Below are 17,632 nucleotides of genomic sequence, written 5' to 3'. Positions count from 1 at the left end.
TAGCTCACCTTTAGTATATGTAGGTGGATTCTCCTGCAAGGTGTCCTGTGTCCACACCCAAATTAATACAGTCAGTATTATAATAGAAAGCAGGACAAATCCAATGCAGTAAGCTATGACTGCAAAGTGCTTTTTATTGGGGAAAAGTGCTCCACAACATGTTTATCCTTCCTTTCAGGCTCAACTGTCTCCACATGGGACCTTTTATTTCCCAATATGAAACCCATTCCTTTGCGATAATTTCCGATTCAATCAAATTAAACATTTTATCATTATACAGCACTTACAATCCACCACTAAATCCCCCCCCCACTGCGATAGAACTACTATGGACATCCACGTAGAACGATTTCTCATATATATAAAAGCATATTGAATACTAAAACTTCACCAAATCATATCTTCAAACTTAAATGGGAAGAAGAATTAGGTCTTACAGTAGAGGAAGAAGAATGGCAGAAAATAGTTACGCTAATACACTCAACTTCATGATGTTGTAAATACAAGAACTGAATTACAAAATATTAAGTAAATGGTACAGGACACCGGTAAAATTAGCCAAAATTTATAACACATTATCTCCACATGTTGGAGATGTAACACGGCACAAGGTACCTTATCGCTTATCTTCTGGGGATGCCCGATACTATCTGATTTTTGGATTCAAGTTAGAGAAATTATTAAAGTGGTTAGAGAGGTGGAGATACCTAATGCACCCCTACACCTACTCCTGCACCAGACTTCTAAACCGATACAAGTGTATCGGAAGTCATTAGTACCAATTATGTTAGATATGGCAAAGGCGTTAATACCTCGAAAATGGAAACAAACTACAGCTCCTTTAATCACCGATTGGCTAAACAAAATTTCTGAAATCGAGCGATTTGAAAACATCAACCACACAAGACACACAACGATAATCTCAAAAGTGGATTAATTGGCTCAATTTTAAAGAAACAGATGAATACAAAGAGTTTATACGAGCATAACCCTGACAAGTTTAGGTATTTAAGCCCCCCTCATACATTCATACCACCTATCACTCCTGATGTGGCGTTTGGGAATAGAGGACCTTTCCGGTTGAGGAGACACATCCTAAAAGAAGATTTTACAATTACCTGCCATCAATTGTTGAGCTTAACGCAGTGGACATAAGAGGCTGCTCTCCCTCCCTGAAATACAGAGTATAAGAGGTGCCCCATAGGGAAACATGACTTGTAATGGGCGTAACCTCCTTTATGGAGACACTACTAGTACCTCTCCCTTTACTTACAAACTCCAACAGACTAGAAGGACCTCTGCTCTTTATATTCTTCCCTTTTTCTGTTTCACTATCCCCTATTCCTTTTCCCTCTCTCTTTACTCTGGGGCATAGCACTTGAATCTGTCAGACCTCCATTCTCTAAAGTAATTTTCATATTGAGAAGCGCCACTATGCGCAAAGTACAGGACCTCTATTTAAACCGGTAATTGAGACGCAACCAGCACCAATGCCCCAGAAGAAGCCGTTTTAACGGCGAAACGGGTCGGGAAGCATAGGTGGACGGTGGGGGAGCAGCTCCCATCCGTTCCCAACGTAGGTAGGCAGAATTGACTACGGGGGAAATTGGGAAATAGAAAGGCGGGTACACGGTAAATACTAATGGCTGTTACTGCTTAAGAATAGACGGCCATATTTAGCGGCTATTTGATTCCCTCACTTACCATCCTATGCGGTTTTTAATCTATGTGTTTTTAAGGCAATAGCCCTGCACTACCTATACTGATTGATGGCAGCGGGTCTGTACATATTTGGTTTGGTGTGCTGTGTGGGCATGGCCTATTATATTTGTGTAATTTGGTTTTACAAATAGGTATTAAAGGCTATGTTTTAAGAGTCTGATGACTTCATAGTGTGATTTAGCTGTTCACCTGAACTGGTTTGTAAGAGGGCGGAGGGTTGTTCCGTGTACTACCTGGCTTAACAACCTTAAGCAACTCTAATTCATTTGTAATATATTCATATCAAACCTGCGGGTGTGATTAGCCTCTTTCAACTGATTAGTTCAATTTATCCATTTTCTTTTTTGGGGGGGGGTACCCAACTACCTGCAGGGCTCTACCCTGGGGTACTCAGACTCTTAGGACTGCCCTGCCTGGGAGCACAGGGAAAATGGCACCAATCAGCTCTCCAACACTTGGATGCTCCATTGGGGTAACAGATTAGGAGACTGGTATATTTTTTTTTTACCAATTTGAATATTCTGTCCTTTAGAAAAGATCAGGGCAGATAGACTAATCTTTGAAAAAGTTCCCTCACCCTCCTGTTATCCCAACAAAGGGGCCTCGTAAGCCCTAATGGAGGAGCGGCTGTGATTGAGTGGCATTGCACCCCTGGCCAGGGTCGGACTGGGGGGCCCGGGGCTGCTGTCTGAGCCGGCACACTGCGCTGCGGGCAATACAGGAAGAAGGTGCGCAACTGTTTTTGCCCTTCGTCGGGGAGTCACTGCAGGAAAAAGGTGCGGATCTGGGGCCCACCGGGTTTTTTCCCGGTGTCCTGCCGGCCCAGTCTGACACTGCCCCTGGCACTACAACATAGGCAGCCTAAGCTTAATGATACTTACAAGGGATTAGCCATGAGAATCTCCCTGCACTTATCTAACATACACATTACAGGGCCATTTTGGCAGCAGCAGTTCTAGGGGGGCACAAATTGGACAGGACATATTTGTAGCTGGTACTGCCCAAGCCCAGTGTAAGGGGCGCATGTCTGCTTAATCTGAAGTAGGATTTGGGGTGGGATAAAGGAAAGTAAAATAATACTATGGGTGTTATTGGGTAGATCCCCTCCAGTAACCCAATATTGAAAGCTATTGTCCCTTGGCCAGGGTGCCATGAACAAATCCATGTTGTGCACCCAGGTGTCCCTTACGTAGGCTTTCTTTCCTTGGGGAGTCGGAAAATGGGGGTAGCTGCCCTGGGTCCTGGGCATGACAAGGTCTGTGGGTAGTTCATGCCAACTGCACAATCTCCTGGTTATCGACTTGTCCATTAAATGGGCTGTTCACCTTTAAAGAGGTGGTTCACCTTTCAGTTAACTTTTAGTATTTTATAGAATGGCCAATTCTACGCAACTTTTCAATCGGCCTTCATTATTTACTTTTTATTGTTTTTTTATTTACCTTTTTTTTTGTTTCTTTCCGGTTTTCAAATGGGGGTCACTGACCGCATCTAAAAACAAGTGCTCATTAAAGCTACAAATGAGTTATTATTGCTCTTTTTTATCACTCCTCTTTGTATCCAGCCCCCTCCCCTATTCATATCCCAGTCTCTTATTCAAATAAGTCAATGGTTGCTAGGGCAATTTGGACCCTAGCAATCAGATTTTGGAAACTGCAAACTGGAGAGCTGCTGAATAAAAAGCTGCTGAATAACTCAAAAAACACAAATAAAAACCAATGGCAAATTGTCTCAGAATATCCCTCTAAACATCATATGAAAATTCAAAAGGTGAACAACCACTTTAGGTTAACTTTTGGTATGATACATTGGTTTTCACTTTTTATTATTAGTGGTTTTAGAGTCATTTAGCTTTTTATTCAGCAGCTCTCCAGTTTGCAGTTTCCACAATCTGGTTGCTAGGGTCCAAATTCCCCTAGCAACCACACATTGATTTCATTAAGAGACTGGAATATGAATAGGAGAGGCCTGGATAGAAAGAGGGGTAATAAAAAGTAACAATAACAATACTGAGCATTTGTTTTTAGATGGGGTCAGTGACCCCCCATTTGATATCTGGAAAGCATCAGAAGAAGGCAAATAATAAAAAAAAGACTTTAAAAAAATAAATAATGAAGACCAATTGAAAAGTTGCTTAGAATTGTTTGTTCTATAACATACTAAACGTTAACTTGAAGGTGAACCACCACTTTAATATGAAGGCCCCACCTTACGGTAGAGTAACCGCACCCACACCCACATTTTTACCTACCTGACCCGCAACTGCCTGATCTGCAAACTGATCCGCCACACGCTGACCACCATAAAGCAGGAAGTGCCGTTGCTGGAAACCAGAATTGACGTCATCAGAAGGGGGCTAGGCAGAAAAAAATAAATTTTTAAAGGAATATAACTTTTCAAGATCCACAACTTGACCTGCAAACCCTCAGACCCCCAACCTGCGTCTGAAAGTCCTTCCTATAACCTACAGGTTCGCTGCTTATTTGGGGGGTACCCAACACCCTGCAGGGCCTCCACCCTGGGGTAGAAAAATAGGAACAGCCAGGAATGAAGTAACCAAATCCTACAATCGGGCATTGAACCCGTGACCTCTCCGTCGTTTGATTTAGAATTTTGGCACCAGGAGCGACACGTCTGCACGCCGGCGTCACTAGGCTGATGTCGTTTTCCACGTGGCGGCTATGGGTGTCGCCATCTTGGACGCGGCGCAGTAGAGGAGCGGTGAGCCATCAGGTGCTCCTGACAGCAATGCCCTCTCAGTGGGAGGCCATAAGTACCCACTTCTCTCTCTCTCGGCAGCCCTATCTCTAACCCCCTTTTGCTCTCGCCTGATTGCTTTCCATTAAGGACAACAAGTTTTTATTTGTGTGATTCCTCTTTATGCTGCATTAGCTTAAGGGTGTCGAGTACTCTCCCCTCAAACTGTACTCTCCCCTCATACAATACTCTTCGCTCATTCAGTACTCTCCCCTCATCTGTACTCTTCCATCATACATTACTCTCCCCTCATCTGTACTCTTCCATCATACATTACTCTCCCCTCAACGCATCAGGCAGGGTTGCTAGGTCTGATTTTAAACCACCAGCCTTGACGTTGGCATTTGAATTCTCGCACACAAGGTAAACACACAATATCCTACACTTTAATACACAGTACTCTCCCCTCGTACTGCACTCTCCCCTCATACAGTACTCTCCCATCATCTGTACCTTCAACTCATCTGTACTCTTTCCTCATACAGTACTCTCCCCTTGTACTGCACTCTCCCCTCATGCAGTACTATCCACTCAAACCGTACTCTCCCCTCATACAGTACTCTGCTATCCCACAGTCACACTCCCTTCCCAGAGACTATTATCCACTGTTACTATAGGCACCATCTCTCCCTACTATACCTGCTATCCCACAGTCACACTCCCTTCCAGAGACTATTATCCCACTGTTACTATAGACACCATCTCTCCCTACTATACCTGCTATCCCACAGTCACACTCCCTTCCCAGAGATTATTATCCACTGTTACTATAGGCACCATCTCTCCCTACTATACCTGCTATCCCACAGTCACACTCCCTTCCCAGAGATTATTATCCACTGTTACTATAGGCACCATCTCTCCCTACTATACCTGCTATCCCACAGTCACACTCCCTTCCCAGAGACTATTATCAACTGTTACTATAGACACCATGTCTCCCTACTGTTACTATAAGCACCAATTTGGAGTAACATGGGGGCCGTAGGTAGATGCTCATATGAGCAAAGTGTCCTGTTATCCTTGGAGAATGAGAGACCCCAGAACACCCTACATCTCACCGACCCACATCTCACCGACCCAGCACACAACGATCTTTCACTCCACTCATGGGGAAAATATTCTGTAAAAAGTTTAAAAAAAGGGTCTGTTTCAACCTTTCTTAAAACTGTCCTTTTTTCATAAAGTCGCCCTCCCTGGTGTAATGTCTAGACTTGTAAGGGTTTTTAGTTTATCAACATTCACTGGAAAACAGAACTTTCCTCATTTTTCCTTCTAAAAGTTAAAAACTCACCACTTTTTAATTCTTCCTTAGCTTGATGTCCATGTATTCACAACCTCTGTACTAATAAACTGAACCCTCTCTCTCCCTCCCTTTCACTCTAAAGCTGACGCGCAGATCCTATCGTACGAATCAAGGATTCGTATGATTTTCGGATCTTGTGTAGAGAGTGCCAACATCTTTCATCCGGCGGAGATCGGTCGTTTGGTCGATCGGACAGGTTTGATTTTAACCCGACCGATCCTGCCGGAGCCCATTGCGCATCGTAATCGGATCGTTCGCACATACGACCGAACGTTCAGATTACCCCTGATATAGTCATACTCGTTAATGTCATATCGGGGAAAGATCCGCTTATTTGGTGATGTCGCCAAACGAGCGGATCTTTGCGTCTATGGCCACCTTAACTCACTCTCTTGTATTTTCAATTTCTCTAGGCCAACAAATGGAAGAGATGAGAGCCAGTGAGTGTGTATATATATTTATAAGAATGAAATAGTGAGCGAGTGCCTCTGTGAGTGACGTGTGTGTATATTATTTTATGCTGCTCTCTTTAGGTAAGAGAAAATATTTCTATTTACAGAGTGGAGTTTCTTAGGGTGTATCATAGCTGTGCCGTTTATCTAGTGTCAAAAAGCTCACCCAACGCTCAAACGAAACAAACAAGAAACGCTGTGAATTCCCTCTAGTGAAGGATTTCAAATGTACATTCCCCTTGTGTTTATATCGGATGAGGCGGATGATTTCTACATAACACTGAATAATCGAATCAACTCTGAATAAAACAAAGTGTTGTGCTAAATATTTTTGGTTTCAATTGTTTCTTTTTAAAAACAAATGAAATGTTTCAAACAGGCAACGATGTAAAACTATTTGTAAAACTACCAGTGCCCATAAAAACCAAAAGTAAATGCACATTAGCTAAACACATAGAATTCAAGAATATTTATCTGTTTTAAACCCCTGCGGCCGGTAAAGGCCATCAAGCCTGAATTCCTTGGGTCGCAATTTAATTAGTTAAAAAAGAATTCGTAGCGTGCGGTTAAAATCCCCCGAAATCAGTAGTATAAACACGGTTGCATCCAAAGCAATCCTGCTACATATATTACTAATAATACTAAATATAGTATAACATTGTATTATTACTTTTCTGTTATTATTAATGTCATTGCTATAGAATAAGGGGTCAGGGTTGTTCAGCCAGAGGCCAGACAGTCAGGGGATGCTGGGAGTCAGTGGGTGATGGGAGTAGTTATAGAGAGGTGTCTAGCCTATTCCTCCATTAGTAATAACGCACAGCGCTGACTCTGATATAAACTTAGGCCTTCACCTTAAGGTGGGGGGGGGAGATCTGTCAGTGAAAGTGGTGCTTAGAATTGAGTCTGCGACTGTAGACTAAATAGGCAGATAAGTCCCTTTGCTCTGTTGGGTGTGTTGATTAGGAATAGGCTCTGAAAAGGAAAAGGCAAATAAAGAGCAATATTCTGACCCCTCAATCCTTGTTGCTGCAGCCCTCATTGGCCTCTCAACTCCTACCTTTTCTCACAACTGAAATTTCGTTATTTGCTGCAAGGACAAAAAATATTTTTAATATTGTGATGTAATGGAGAAAATGATATGCTTGTTCATTGGAATGTCTAAAAAAAAATCAGTGAATAGTTTGACAAGAGGGAGCAAGATGACTTGGGTGCTGGGTAACTGGCACCAGCCTCTATTCCTTGGGTGTATGTGATATAAATCTGCAGCTTATTCTCTCTTCCCCTCCTGGCCCCTGTTTCCCTTCACACAGAAGAGAGTGTCGAATAAAAGGGCAACTTACAGTGGTTAAACAGACTCCAGGCTCTAAGAACGTCCCCTTATCTCTTTGTTAAAAGTGTATCCAAGAGCGGGGGAGCAGCATTTGCTGGTGGGTGCAGCTGGGTTCCCCGACTTGCAGTTTTCAGTGAAGATGATCCACTGTTTCAGGCCGTGTGTGTCCTGGGTAGGGAGTTGTGGGCAGAGGGAAGTGGCCAATGCTGTGAGTAGATTTAGGCACAAGGATCAGCCTTCCTTTCCACAGTGCCTGTTGCATCTAGAGGTTGCCACCTGGCCACTAAAAACGAGGGATGATCCCAATGTTATTAATAGGGAAAAAATTTATAGGCCGCTATTTTTTTCCAGAAAAGGTAGCAACCCTAGTTGTATCCCGATCTCTCGTTCCACACAAGAGAGAGGAGACATTCCCAGATCCCATGGAAAGTTTTCCTTGATCTTCTCTAAAAAAAAAGTCTCCCCCAACTGCTGACGTTGCCGCTGTCAATCAGTCTGAGTGCGACTCTGTTCCCGCAGTTTCATCCCCCAGAATGTAACTGTTTTAGCCCAATTGCTTTCATCCTGGTGCTGCACATTGTGCAATTTATCAATTAAATTAGAAACAATAGGAGTCGGGCAGAACACCCAGTAGACCTGAGCATAATAGCCCCACCCCCAGCAAACCAGTTCAGAACACCTGCTTCTGTGACATAATTAAAGGCTGACGAAGCATACGCCATTAAAAATTAACTTTTAATTGATTTATATTTTAAAAACAGTATATGGCGCAACAACCGTGAATAATTTCACAAACAACAATCAAAAAACCAAACCCACTGCGTTTAAATGCGCAGTGCTGGACTGTCTCCATAAAAACCATATAACTAAAAAGTGCAATAGGTGGACCCTAGGTGAGGCTCTGTTAGTATGAGAGTATAGTCTCGATAGTAGAAAAGCCTTTTTAAAGTCGGCCAGTTACAAGCCACAGTGGGCTGCCCCCCTCCCTTTCATTCCCATTTGGTGCAATCTGCCTGTCTACGTTGGGAGCAATAGGAGCTACTCTCACCATCGTCCACCTATGCCGTCTAGCCCTACGCGTTTCTCTGCGTGAACGGCTTCCAAGTGAATTCCGGTCGTGGCTTTCCTGTTTAAATACCGTCTTACCGGCATAGCTACAGGTGGCAGTTCCGCTTCTCCGACATCATTCGCGGAAATGCCATTGTGTTCGGTCCAGCGTGGGCCACATCAAAGTGCGCATGCGTAACCTGCGCTGAACCTTTGCTTAAACTGCCGAAGGGCATGTGCACATCTAATCAGTGTGGCAATATTCTTTTAAATAGATACATTGTGCCATCTTGATCCAAATACAGCAATTTTGTTAGTAAATACGGGAAGTATAATAATCCCTAAAATAGAAGTTTTCATTCCATTAGGATACTGAGAGTAATATTCTCTAAAGGCATATTTTTATAGAAACGGTGAAACGGTAAAACCTTCATTGAGGCCATTGGGGGATTTGCTGTTCATAGCATAGATCCATTTGGCTTCCGCTCACAACTATTTTTTATTTACATCCCCTATACTAGAGGTTTCTTTTAATTGTTCCAATGCAATAAACTTCATTGCCTTAATATTGCCATTGTGAAATTCATTGTTATGCACCGCTACTGAGATATTTCGTTTATGTTTAACATCCCCCACATGTTCATGGATTCTTCTACGGAATTCCAGCAGGGTTTTTCCCACATACGTCTCAATACATTGTGCAATTTGCAGGCCCGGATTTGTGGAAACATCACTTAGGCTCGGGCCTAGGGCGACAGGATTTTCGGGGGGCGGCATGCTGCCCAATCACACCCACATTGGTTCAAAAACACTGGGGATGCGCTGGAGATACAATTATGTTTTAAATTTCCCATGTGCCAATCCCCATTGCTCTGGTCCAGATGATAAAAATTTGCACGAATAAAGGGGAGGGGACAGGGGCGACGAATGGCAGTGGGTCTAGGGGCACCCGCTATGTAAATCCGGCCCTGGCAATTTGCCCATCTCTTCACTGACCAGTAGTGATATTTCATCCACTTATTTCCCTGTCATTTGAATAACATTCCCAGTGGGCACTGAGCTAGGACAATGATGTCGCAGGCAATAGGAATTATTGTTTATCTATAATACCGATTATTTATTATCTCTTTCTTTTTTTTTATATTGTATTTTAGTTACTTTTAAAACGTCATGGGAAATATATGTAGATGTTTGTAAATGTGACTTTATATAACCACTGAAGCTTTAGGATCATTTCTATCTTTCACTAAATATACAGGAAATCTAAAGGTTAACAAAAATGTTATATGACATAAACTAATTACATGTCACAGTCATGAAAAAAAAATACAATTTGCTGTAATTATTTCTAAACACAATTCTTTGGAGCGGTTACCTCTATAAAGCTGAATTCGTTAGCAAACGGTGAGCCCTCAATGGTTAAATGATCAGCTATAATATGTCTGAACCTTCAAGGGGTGAATGTCAGAGCGTAGATTATTCCATATTTCATGTTTCTTAATCATCTTACCTCTCACTGTCAGTAACTTGGGCTGTGACATGCACTGACTGACACGATATAGATTTTTATATATATTTTAGTTTGAGAGACAGATAAATAGGGCAGACAAATAGGTGATAGACGATTGACAGATGCATTTTCCTAGGATAAAAAGAGATATTGAAAGGTGTATAGGTTGATCATTTATTTCTATAGTTATTGTTTTAAATAGACAGACAGACAGACAGATAGATAGATGATAGATAGCGATAGATAGATAGATAGATAGATAGATAGATAGATCTATATGTTACAGGACAGCCATTGGCTGAACTAAAAGTGAATAAATACACACTGGTATTGGGAGCTTATGACTGAAATTCATCACTTCTCCGTTGTCATTACATTAAGCCACGTGCTACCACTAGAGTTGTACATCTAGACACATTACTTACATCTTTTCACATGTATATAAGTGAGAAAAAACCAGGTCCTCTGGTCTGTGTGCAGATAATTAGGTGTTTGCAAATAAAGCAGAGAGTGATTAGAGCAGCACAGGAGAAACTGTGTGTTAAAAGGCCGATAAAGACCGTCATTTATGGATTATGTTGTCTTTTTGAAAGGGAATTGGCTTCATAACTTCATTACGTGTTTCAATGTGGTTCTAATTCCCTTCAGAGCACGAGTGTGTGTGTGTGTGTGAGTGAGTGTGTGTGAGTGTGTGTGAGTGTGTGTGTGAATGTGTGTGTGTGAGTGAGTGTGTGTGAGTGTGTGTGAGTGAGTGTGTGTGAGTGTGCTTGAGCTTTCTCTTTTGTTTCAGGGGAAATGATTCACATTGCTACTATAGTGTTCATTACAGAATGAGTAGGGCTGGTTTTGCTTAAATTTGGGAAATAGGCAACAATGATTTCTGAACAACAGATATATGCACCTGCCTATACACACACACAATTACTCACATATATCAGTATGTTTGTACACATCCTCTGCTGTACGGTCATTTAAATGGATAGTGTGGGGGGCACAATATAATTGGCTACTGAAACCAGAATAAAGTGTCGTTTTGTTCCTGATGACAATATGTACTTGATAATAATGTAGAAAACGTAAATAAAAAAACCAAGATTTGCTTTACTTTTTAAGTTCCAGAAACGTTCTTGTGCTTCCAAGTAGTGTTTCCCTTCTGGCATAATGAACAGTCGATATAATGTGAGTCAGATTCAGATATTCGAACGTTTTAGGCATCACTTTAGTATTCCTTAAAGAGAAAAGATGGACCTTTTTACTAGAATTTATATCTTTCAGCAACCACATTTACTCTTGGCACAGAAAAGTTCTTTATAGCAGTAAGAGCAGTTTCATAGTCTCATCAGCTAATGGTAATGTATAGAATATACGCTGTCCCTCTGCTCCCAGGCAGTGAATAAGTAAAGCTTTCTAGCGGCACAAATCTCCCCTTGCTCAGCAGCAATAATGTCATTTTCAAACACACTGTAAGAAACTTACCCTGGTGGTCTAGTGGGCAGCGGGGTCCACTCCGCGTCCTTGGCGTGGACGCCAGCTGCGCCGCTCCTATCCTGCCCTTGCCGGCGCCATCTTGGATTACTAGGGCGCGCACGGTGCGCCTCTTAAAGGTGCTGGGGTGATTGCGCCAGTGCGCAACGGCGCGAAATTGCGCATGTTTTGGCGCCAATTGGATCCCTATTTAAGGCCCATTCAGACCTGTAGCCAGGGCCCGTTATAGGATCATATCCTGTGGTTTCCTGAGCTTTTGCTACCTGTTTCTGAATTTGCTATCCTGACTGATTATCCGTGATAATAGAGTGCTTATTGGCCATCTCTACAGTGAGTATACTGGCACAGCTGGGGTTGTTGTTATTGTCTTTCTTTTTTCTTGCGCTGCATGCAGCACTTTTGGTGGGCCCACCAATTACATCTTTGCCCAGGGCCCACCAAAGCCTTAAAATGGCCCTGAGTATAGAGAACATGGAAAAATCATTACTACGGGCTTCTGATTTGGAAGCAGGGGTATACACTGTAAGTACTTTTTTTGCCACTTACTAAAATGCTCATATTTTTACTTGCTACATATTACAAAAAATTATTTATTTGATTTATTTTGTCACTGAGCAGGAAAATATCTGCTTATTCGCAAAATCCTTTAATTAGATGGATCTTATGAATAGATTGTACTTCTCAGTTACATATACAGATAGACCCAGGGCCAGTCTTACCAACTGCAGGCCCAATTGAAACCATTTTGGAGGAGCTCCCTAGATTGAGTTTTGCTTTTTGGCACAGGGCTTTAGGGCTGGGTAGGTGAAAAGTGCATGCCCCTCGCTCTGTCTAAGTGACTGCTGGCAATCGGGCAGGGTGCCTGGGGCCCACCAGAGAGCCTAAGCCCAGGGGCCCTAACATGCCGCCACACCTTACAATGTATATGGTTGAGCAGAACTGACTAAGGCAAAAGTGAAGCTTGACCCCCAACAAAATGCACAAAGTAAGTTTTATGTAACTTCCCTTTGGCATTCCCTTTAGCCCAGATTACCCACATATGACTGTAGGACCACTGTGCATTGTAACTGTGTCACTCTGCAAAACACCACAAAAACACTCCTAAATAACAAAATTACACTCCTTTTTACATTTTATGGCACCGTCTGCCCTCCAAGCATTTCATTAAAGACTCAGTAACAGCTCCCACAATAAGAACAAGAGAGAAAGAATGAAGGCCATTCTACCTATTTTCCAATACTTCTATTTCTTCCCTTTTTACAGTTTAGCTTCTCTTCCAATCCTGCTTCCCCTTTTTCATTCCTTATTCTGCCACTATATCTCCACTACCCATTCTGCCCCTTTAGTTTCTATTCTATCACACTCTTCTCCTGCTTGTACTGTGTCTCTTTTACTTACTACCCACTCCTCTTCCTGTTGGTTTACTGTTCCATTTATCATTCCATATATACATTGTTGTAACTCTTGTTGAAAAGAGTAATCAAGTGTCATGTTAGAGTGCCACCGCTGTAATATTGTGAGCTTATGGCGCATAAATACAACAAAGTCTGGTTTTCCAGATTACTGATCTTTCTGTAATTTGGATCTTCATGCCTTAAGTCTACCAGAAAATCATGTAAACATTAAATAAAACCAATAGGCTGGTTTAGCTTCCATCTTAGTTTGGCTCAAGTTCAAGTTACTGTTTTATTATTACAGACAAAAAGGAAATCATTTTGAAAAATGTGGATTTTTTGGATAAAATGAAGTCTATGGGCAGGGTCGCACGTGACGCTGGCTGGGGGGCAGTGCAGTGCGCACACACCTGGGGCCCCCCAGTCTGACCCTGTCTATGGGAGACAGCCTTTCCTTAATTCTGAGCTTTCTGAATAAAGGATCCCATACCTGTAGTATGTTATACCAAATCTAAGCAATTTTGCAATTGACCTTTTTTTTAAACTATTTGTCTTGTTCTTCTGACTCCTCTTCTTCTTGCTTTTGAATGGGGGTTATTGACCCTTCCTAATATACACATGCTCTGTAAGGCTACACATTTATTGTTATTGATACTTTTTATTACTCCTTTTTTCTGTTCAAAACCTCCCCTATTCATATTCCAGTCTCTTATTGAAATCAGCGCAAGGATAATTTGGATCATACCAACCAATCTAAATGAATACTGTTAAGTTCCAGAATCTTTCATTTTTACATGGAACAAAGTAAGGGAGGGAGTTGACTTGCCAATTGAAATCCCCCACATCCCCCTCCATTTTGTGATTCAGGCAGGAATTGGAGGAAGAGCCCTTAAGCTGCAATTTCCAAGAGATCTGATTATCTTACTAGTTATAACTGTATCTAAGTGTAGGTGCTGAGCATTCTGGGCTCTATGCCATTTCACAAAAATTGCTTCCTATATAAAGACTACAATGTCCTAGTCACTGTAGGTGACTATGATGTCATAAAGTGCTGCCAGCTGACTGAACAGCTGTCAATCAAACTCACTTGCTGTTGACTGGAATGAACTGGCTTCAGTCAGCTTCTAGGATGTTAGGGACTGTAGGTGACTATGATGTCATAAAGTGCTGCCAGCTGACTGAACAGCTGTCAATCAAACTCACTTCCTGTTGACTGGAATGAACTGGCTTCAGTCAGCTTCTAGGATGTTAGGGACCCTTTGACAGTTGGGCTGGCTCAGAATAACTGAAGGTGTTTTCTTCACTAAGAGGTAAGAACAAAATGAAAAATAGGGCAATCTTATTGTATTGGAGGGGCAGGTGGGGCAGAAATGGCCCAATAGGGGTTGGTAGAATTGTTGCATACAGATTCTGCAGAAGCTGAACTTTTACCAGGCTCTCCCAAACAGAGCCTGGCAAAGTGAGCTGCAGAGCGTCAGTTTAACTGACAAAGAGATCTGCATTGTGTCAGACCTTGAATTCTGAGGTAAAGAAAGATTGAAATTCAAAGGAAATCCAGGCACTATGGACCCTCCAGTGAAGGTACATTGATCAAATCTCTTTTCCAAGTGTCTGTAGAACCTAATTGTCTATCTTGTAAAAGCCTGTCTCACTCACAATGAAACAATATGCTATAAACACACCTAAGAGAAAGTACAAACAAATGCAGCTTTCCTATTGTGACATAACTAATGTGCAACAATGACATTGTATGAATGATTATGGACAATTGTGAACTAGGTCATGATGAGCTGCCATAAAGGAATTAGGTGTCATGCTGAACAGATATTGAAAGAATAGTACAGGTATGGGATCCATTATCTGGAAAGCCGCTATCCAGAAAGCTTTGAATTACGGAAAGGCCATCTCTTATAGACTCTATTATTATCCAAATAATAATATCCAAAATAATAGCTACCAAGAGCCAATGAAATTTTAGCAATTTTCTAAACGCTACTCCTCCCAGAGTTTTAGGAGTACAATGATGAAACTTTGCACACTTGTTGGGCTCATACCCGAATAGGTTGCTTGTGCTCTGTTAAGCAATCCCACCCTCCGTGGCCCTGTGGCGGCCCCCCAAAGACCCCATTTTTTCCCATAGACTTTCATTGTAAAATGTGAAACTTTTGCCACTCGTACAACATTAAAGTTACACTCACCAAACTTGGGTCACTTAGTCATGGGGTCAACCTGAAGAGTTCTGTCACATTTTGGGGACTCCAAAAAGTGGGCGGAGCAACAAACAGCCAATCAGATTTTCCCTATTGACTTCAATGAGAAAATGTCAAACACTGTCATTCCCACAGTGTTAAAGCCAGAGACCCAAAACTTGGCACCATGGGTCACTGGGGTTAGAATTTGGAAAAGTGGGCGGAGTCTACCACAGCCAATCAAATATTAGCCATTTGTTTCAATGGGAAAAGTTAAAACTGTCGCCGCTCTTAGATTCTTCATGGGAGGGTCCTCAAACTTGGCACAGTTGGTCACTGGAGGACCGGGATCAAAATTTGGAAAAGTGGGTGGAGCCAAAAACAACCAATCAGATTTCTTTGATGATTTCAATGGGAAAAATTAAAATTGCTGCCATTTGCACGTTATTGATGTCATGGACCTCGAATATCACAAATGTGGTCACTGGGTGTTTGCACTTCAAAGTTAGGAAAAGTGGGTGGAGCCACCAACAACCAATCAAATGTCATTCATTGATTTTCAATAGAAAAACATAAAATTGCTGCCATTTTTACATGTTAAATGTCATGATTCCGAAACCTTAAAGTGTTAGTCACTTGGTGACTCTGGTTCAGAATTAGGAAAAAAAAGGGGTGGGGCAACAACAGCCAATCGTATTTCAGCCATTGACCTTAATGAAAAACGCCAAATTGCTGCTATTATTACGGCGTCCATGCCAAGTGTCCCAAACTCAGCACAATTACTCACTGGGTGACTGTGGTCAAAATTTAGGAAAAGTGGGCGGAGCCAATAACAGCCAATCAGATTTTACCTATTGACTTCAATGTAAAAGTTTCAAATACTGCCATTCTCACAGTTTTAAAGCCAGAGGCCCCAAACTTGGTACAGACCATGACTGGGTGACTGGGGTTAAAATTCGGAAAACTGGGTGGAGCCTAAAACAGCCAATCAAATGTTACCTATTGCTAATCAATGTCAATATATAAGTTGCTGCCATTCTTTCACAGTTAATGGCAGGGACATCAAACTTGGCACATTCGGTCACAGGGGGACTGGGATTCAAATTTTAAAAGTGGGTGGAGCCAAAAACAGCCAATCAGGTTTTTGGATTGATTTTAATGGTAAAATTTGATCTGCTTCAATTTTCACAGTTTTAAACCAGATTCTACCAACTTTGTGTACTCTCTATGCACCAGGGGCGACTGGCCCCAACACCTCTTGCGTTTCAAAGCCAACTTCTTGTGGTTTCTTCAGAAACGACACCACCTAGTTTCAAATTGTTCTTTTGTGATTTATTGACTTCTAGTTTTTTACCTATAGCATCTTGAAGGGGTGGTTCACCTTTTAGTTAACTTTTACTATGTTATAGCAAATTCTAAGCAACTTTTCACTGACCCCATCTAAAAAGCAAATACGCTAAAGCTATACATTTATTGACATTGGTAATTTGTATTAATCATCATTCTCTTCAGGCCATCTCCTATTTGTATTCCAGTCACTTATTCAAGTCAGTGAATAGTTGCTAGGGTAATTTTGACCCTAGCAACCAGACTTTATATAACAAAACATTTTATTATCCTGTCCTGAGGTTGAGCTAATTGAAACTATAAGCTATTCTTAATGCTCCTTAGAAATATTCAGGGTATGTAATTAGAAGTCTTAAAGGAGAACTAAAGATGAGCAAAGAAATAGGCTAGAAATGCTGGCGATTATGTTTTGGGAATCTGTACAAGCCCAAGGCCAGACCTTTAAAATTGTCAAGTCACCATACTACATCAAGGTCAAGCTTATGGTGATCATAATTATATATTCCTTTATCAACATCAGTAACCTTTAGGGAAAAGAAGAAGAGGTCAATACTCTGATTAATACAAACATCATTTCACTCCATTGTCTCCATGGCAGACAATGCAAAATGCATTTACACACACAGACACATACATGCATTTACACACATACACTGAACATTTTACTAAGCTTAGAGTTTTTATTTTTGCACACTTTTTGCACATATTTACACACATACACCTATACACACATTCACACGCTTTTTTCCTTAGATACACACACACACATGCATACACAAAAACAAATGTATTCTTTTTTTAGTTCTTCATTTTATCATTTTACTTTGTATTCTGACAGCTAACCATATTGTCTGATTGGATATTTTGTTATGTTATTAGTTTGCCTGATTGGATTTGATTTTTGTGATTGTATCATAGTTTTGTGCTTGCATTGTTGTTTGTTACATTTTGTTAGTGTAGCTTTGCAGTTTGATAGTTACATATGTTGTACAACCCACTTTAAGTTATAAACTACTTAACACCTTTAAAGATATACACCATAAGTAATAGGATATGGTAGCCTTGCACCCTGGTACAAAATATGCCCTGCAGC

At 41.4% G+C, this 17,632-nt stretch overlaps 1 protein-coding gene across 6 annotated transcripts in view; it reads right to left on the bottom strand.

Annotated features, from left to right (window-relative positions):
* LOC121400994 (WD repeat-containing protein 91-like) overlaps positions 1-17,632 on the bottom strand; it is a 1,149,255-nt gene that overhangs the window by 138,014 nt on the left and 993,609 nt on the right. The window contains exons 18-19 of one of the 6 annotated variants that reach the window (XR_005966015.1): positions 11,230-11,352; positions 3,975-4,075 (exon numbers count right to left, since the gene is read on the bottom strand). The exons of 2 other annotated variants lie outside the window; for them this stretch is intronic. The gene's annotated coding sequence lies outside the window, so the exon portion shown is untranslated. Of the gene's footprint in view, positions 1-3,974; positions 4,076-9,860; positions 10,257-10,981; positions 11,353-17,632 lie in introns of those variants that run through there. 3 more of the 6 variants (XR_005966013.1, XR_005966014.1, XR_005966012.1) reach the window with 3 other exon arrangements.

Source organism: Xenopus laevis, chromosome 3L (assembly GCF_017654675.1).
Source record: "Xenopus laevis strain J_2021 chromosome 3L, Xenopus_laevis_v10.1, whole genome shotgun sequence".
Lineage (NCBI taxonomy): Eukaryota > Metazoa > Chordata > Amphibia > Anura > Pipidae > Xenopus > Xenopus laevis.
This window is presented reverse-complemented; position numbering and strand designations above follow the sequence as displayed.